This window comes from Microtus ochrogaster, chromosome 1 (assembly GCF_000317375.1).
Source record: "Microtus ochrogaster isolate Prairie Vole_2 chromosome 1, MicOch1.0, whole genome shotgun sequence".
In the NCBI taxonomy this organism is placed as follows: Eukaryota; Metazoa; Chordata; class Mammalia; order Rodentia; family Cricetidae; genus Microtus; species Microtus ochrogaster.
This window is the reverse complement of record NC_022009.1, coordinates 31,085,609-31,091,533: the sequence shown is the minus strand read 5'-3', so window position 1 is coordinate 31,091,533 and position 5,925 is coordinate 31,085,609.

Genomic DNA, 5,925 nt, shown 5'->3' with positions numbered 1-5,925 from the left:
TATAGCCATTTTACAGAGCAGCACACAGTGTGCAGTTCAGGATAGGTGAATGGTGCTGGCATGCGATTCAAAGCTTATCCTTTGACTGCGTGAGATGTTATATAGGTAAATAAAACCTCCTAAAACTCAATCTTCTTATCTGAAAATATTAGAGAAACTTTCTTGTACTTAAAAAAGCTTGATGAGAAAGAAAAGAAGCAAGGCATTAAATACTTACTTATCTGTATATATGTATGAATTTGTAACATAACTATAAAACACTCACTATCAGCTCCTTGTCACTGAATAACAAGCTAGTTGAATATTCAGGGTCAAAATACATATGCTTGCTACTCATGTCTCTGACTCAGACTCAAGTTAAGATCATTTAGTCCCTATAATGGTAACAAGTAAAGCTTACTAGCTTATTTGTGAGGAATTGCACAGAATAGCAGATTCATGAAGCACAGTTTAATGAACTTTAATGAAAGGCATCCTTTAAAAGCCTGATTTAAGTACTAGCTTAATTCTAAGAGTAGCTGTAAGTAAAATATTGGCATCTCGGTAACCACAAAATTCAAAGTATTTTCAGAATTTTGTTTTATTTCTATACTGTTATACTAAGCACACTGTGATAGGAAATTTAAGAAATACATGGTTCATCAGTTTAATGGTCTTTCAGAAAATATAAATCAATCCAGTAGAATTTCTAGAAGTCTGTTGAATTTCCTTGAAGGATATTCAGGCATATATATATATGTATTTAATGCTTAAAATCGAGAGAAATTTTACTTAAGTAATGATTTGTTTAACACAGGCTTAAAGCAGATCTGATAAATTTGCATTTAGAAGACAGAGCTGTTTATTTTCCAAAATTCCCATCTGAAGTGGTACCAGCAGTGTTCAGAGTGCCAATACATATGTTATGACTGTTTGCATTTCAGAAAGCCTTTGGTTAAATTCTGCATAATTGGTTCCTGCTTAAGACAGAGCTCACAAGAATCCAGGAGGAGACAAGGGAGCAGATAAAGAATGAGTGGAAGAAACAAAAAACAGACACTCCTGGAATGAGGAACCACATCCATTCTGAAGGGAAGTATTAAGAGGGTCCCACGTGGAGCCTCACTTAGATCTTGGCTGCCTTTTATCTGAGTAACTGATTCAGACAGGGGATCAGATTTAAGTGGTCACATTTGCAGACAGCGATTGGAAGGCAGAGTATGGAGATATTTGCCAGGGAAATTCAGAAAGGCACGGATGTACTTCATTATACTATAGAAGGCCAACACATGGCATTTAATAGTTATAAACACATTATTCTCAGAACTCATTTCCATGAAAATACTAGGGAAGGGGACAAGAGGTACAACCTTAGACCCAGGTATACATGGTAAGAAAAAAAAACTTCATAGAACCCTGGGTTTGAACATTTTTCCACCTGAAACCCTAAAACCTTAAATGAACAGAGTGTCCTGTTAAAAATAAAGTCATTCATTTGAAATAAACTGCATTCCTTGAAAGATTAAGATAAATACAGGATTTCTTGAAGGCAAATTCAATGTCTTTGAATTAATAAACAACTAAATTCAGATAAGTCTGCAACATGCCTCGACAAGACAATTTGAAAGTGGCTGGAAGAGAGAGAAATAGTAAGAGAGAGAGAGAGAGAGAGAGAGAGAGAGAGAGAGAGAAAGAGAGAGAGAGAGAAAGGTTATACTCAATGCAAATGTACAGTTTCCTCCAAAAGACTGCCAACACAAACAAAGGGGCATAGAAAGAATCTGGAAAATGTGAAAGATGACCAAATGAGTAAATGAATCAATCAATGACACCTGAGCAAGTGCTAAAATGTTCTTTATTTCTATTTTATCAGTTTCAAAATCCATTGACAATAATTCATTTTCGGACACAGTCACACTGGGATCGTGGATTTAGTTCTTTGGTAGAACACTTTCTTTGCAATTGCAAGGACCTCGCTCTGTTCCCTAGGTCTAGGAAAATAAAAGTAGTGCACATTGTAACTTCAATTTAAAGAAACCAACGTAGTCATTACCATTTCTGCCTTCCAAAATGAATGGGAAAAAAATGCAAGTAGCAGGAACTAAATTATTTCCTTAAAATACACAGCCATTGTATATAAGACATCAGATGACTCATGCTGACGTTAAAAAGAAAACACTCACACAGCTTGTCGTAGGCAGTTCTGTTCATGTTCTTGTGTGATTGTGCAAAACACCCCAGGATGATGACAGATCCTGAGCTGTCCTTATGATGGATCATCCACACGTCAAGGACAGAAGGTGCCAAGTTAGAAAACAAATTCTTTAAAATTCAAACTTGAGACGAGATATTTAATTCCTTTTCTCTGTGACTTGGTTGAATCTCATAAAAATAAAGCAGATTCTATATAGAAAAGGAATCTAGAGACCAGATTAAAAGTCAAGAATTATTTCACAAACATTAGTTTATTTTACCAGAAGTCTCTTGTCTTCTAGCTTACAAAGGTCTTATTTTTTTTTCCTAAGAAATTCTTAGCAAGTAAAATAAGAGCCAACAACCAAATCCAGTTAATTTTGTACTTGGAGAAACAGGTTAGACACAGCTAACAAATCTGTTTTAGTTTTTGTTTTTTTTTTTATTTTCTACTGTGTGCTTGAAAGATTTTGAAGCCATATCTAGGCTCTTTAGTAAAATAACATAATGAGACTTTTTGAGTTCTTCTTAGAGGGAAACATTGATGATAGGGTGTTCGCCATATGGTATTAGAGTCAACTATTCTAAACTACTTAATTTTTATGTTATTGTTTTTAAGAATTGTTTTTAACTTATTGCCAATTTTCTCTAAATATATTGATTTATAACAATACAAAATATAGCCTTGCTCAAATTAAATATGTTCTTACACATGCTAGTTTTCTTTGAGACAATGACAATAAAACAATTGTCTATTAGAAGTTATTACTTATGTTTTATTTTTCCTAAATCGATTGACCTTTACCTGAAAATGATTATAAAGCATGTAGGATACATAATAACATTATACAAAGGTACAATAGAAACTTAGTAATAATATAATTATTTGTCAAGTATTATAAAATATTTTTTCCTTGACTACCTTATAGATAAAACTTAGAGTTGATGATGTTTATGAATGAGCTTTGTTTTGTTGATGAAGAAATGGAGGCAGAGTTAGAGCAACTTCCAGAAGGTACGATTTCTCTAAAATTTAGATTCAAGTTTGGTGTCCTTTTGGAGTTGGCTCAAGAAAGGTTATAAAGATTAGGTAAACCTGAAGTTAACATATTAATTGAATACCTATTTTAGATGTCTAGCAATAAAAGAAATGTTCCATTGAGACAGAATAATGAAAGTGATTGAAATATTCTTAGTAAAATTTTTATGAACGGAAAGAGGGAAATATTTGAAAGTATATGGTATGAATTTTTTTAACTTCCCAGTGAATTATATGCAAGCTTATATAATGCCTTTTATAATTATTTTCATACCCAAAACTTTATGTTAAGAATTTTGACTTTACAAATACAATTTAGTTGTTGTTAGATATGTCTATAGCTTATATTAGGAATTAATTAGTTCTTTAATTTGATGACTTTTGTACTTGGTAAAATCTGAGTGAGAGGCAAAAAATGTAATCTATTTTCTTATATTAATAAGAAGGTGTATTAAGATAAAATAAAATAAAATTTCTCAATATGGGAGAAAATACAGTAAACTCAAGAACTAGCATCTAACGTATTTGTCATACTAAATTATTTTAGCATCTAGAAACTTCTGAAGATAGAACACAACAGAGGATCAAAACATGCAAGGAGTAGCTTCAGGTTTTTTATATTCATTAGAAATAATTTTAAAAATTAATAAAATTATATCAAATAATAACACACCACCTCACGACCCCCCCCCATATGATTGAAGATGCTTCACAAAACATTACATGTGTAGAAGGAATACAATACTAATAGATATGTTTAAAATACAATGTCATCCTAGAGGGATTTGCATATTCTACTATTGTAACATGAAAGAATATAAACTCTCTTCAGATACTGGAATTGGAATAGAAGAATGTGGGAGCTTTGCCGTTTTGCTCTGATTCCTTTTGGCTAAATATGATTACTCTAATGTACAACAATGAAGCTAAAGTATGTTCAGTATATACTCCATGGAAGTAATTCAGGCCGCTGTGGTTAAGAAATTGAAAAACCCTAGTATTTTTGATCTTAGCCATTCTGACTGGGTAAGATGGAATCTCAAAATTGTTTTGATCTGCATTTTCCTGATGGCTAAGATGTTCAGCAATTCCTTAACTGTCTTTCAGTATTTGAGATTCTTCTGTTGAAAATATTCTGCTTAGAATTTTTAATTAATCCATTTTAATTGGATTGTTTAGTATTTTAATATCCAATTTCTTGAGTTCTTTCTATATTTTTGGAGATCAATCCTCTGACAGATGTGGGATTGATGAAGATCTTTTCCCATTCAGTTGGCTGCAGTTTTTCCTCTATTGACTGTGTCCTTTGCCTTATAGAAGCTTCTCAGTTTCAGGAGGTACCATTTATTTATTTTTTTGCTGTCAGTGTCTGTGCTACTGGTGTTTTATATACAAAGTGGTTTCCTGTGCCCATACTTTCAAGGCTACTTCCCATTTTTGCTTCTATGAGGTTCAATGTAGCTGAATTTATATTGAGGTATTTGATTCATTTAAACTTGTGTTTTGTGCTTGGTGATAGATATGATTCTATTTGCATTTTCCTACATTCAACATCCAGTTACGCCAGCATCATTTGTTGAAGATGCTTTCTTTTTTCCCATTGTGTATTATTAACTTCTTTGTAAGAAATAAAGTGATCATAGGTATGTGGATAAATAACAGTGTTTTCAATTAGATTCTATTGGTCCACCTGTCTGTTTTTATGCCAACACCAAAATGTTTTCATTGCTCTAGCTTGATATCAGGGATGGTCCTGGAAGTTCCTTCATTGTAAATGTTTGTTTTGGCTGTCCTGGGCGTTTTATTTTTCTATATGATGTTTAGTATTATTTTTTCAATGCCTGTGAAGGGGATTTTTTTTTTTTCGATGCCTGTGTTGGGATTTTGAGGGGATTACATTACATTGAATCTATAGATTGCTTTTGGTAAGAATGGCATTTTTATTATATTGATCCTACCTATCCAAGAGCATGGGAGATCTTTCCATTTTCTGATCTTATTTAATTTCTTTCATCAAAACTTAAAGTTCTTGAAATATAGTTTTTTTTTTCACTTTTGTTGGTTAGTATAACCCCAAGATATTTTATACTGTTTGTGCCTGTTGTAAAGGGTGATGTTTCTCTAATAGCTAAGATTAAAAATACCAATGATAGCATATGCTAGAAAGGAAGTGGAGTAAGTGCAACACTCCTCCATTGCTGATTGGAGTGCAAACTCATACAGCCAGTTTGGAAATCTGTATGGCAGTTTCCCAGAAAATTGGGAATCAATCAATCTACCTTAAAGCCCAGAAATACCACTGTTGGATATAGACCCAAAGGATGCATACCGCAAGGGCATTTACTCAACTGTGTTCATGGCAGCATTATTCATAATAGCCAGAACAATAAGCTAGATGCCTCACAACTGAAAGATGGGTAGAGAAAATGTGGCACATTTACACAAGGGAGTACTACTCAGTAAAAAAAAAAAAAAAAAAAAAAAAAAAAAAAAAAAAAAAAAAAAAAAAAAACAATGACATCTTGAAATTTGAGGTGAAAGAATGGAATTAGAGAAAAACATCCTGTGTTAGGTAACCTAGACCCAGAAAGACATACATGGTATGTACTTACTCATAAGTGAATATTGTACATAAAATAATGGATAACTAGCCAATAGTCCATTACTCTAGGAGAACCCTAAGAGAGACATACATGGATCCTCCTGGAAGGGGA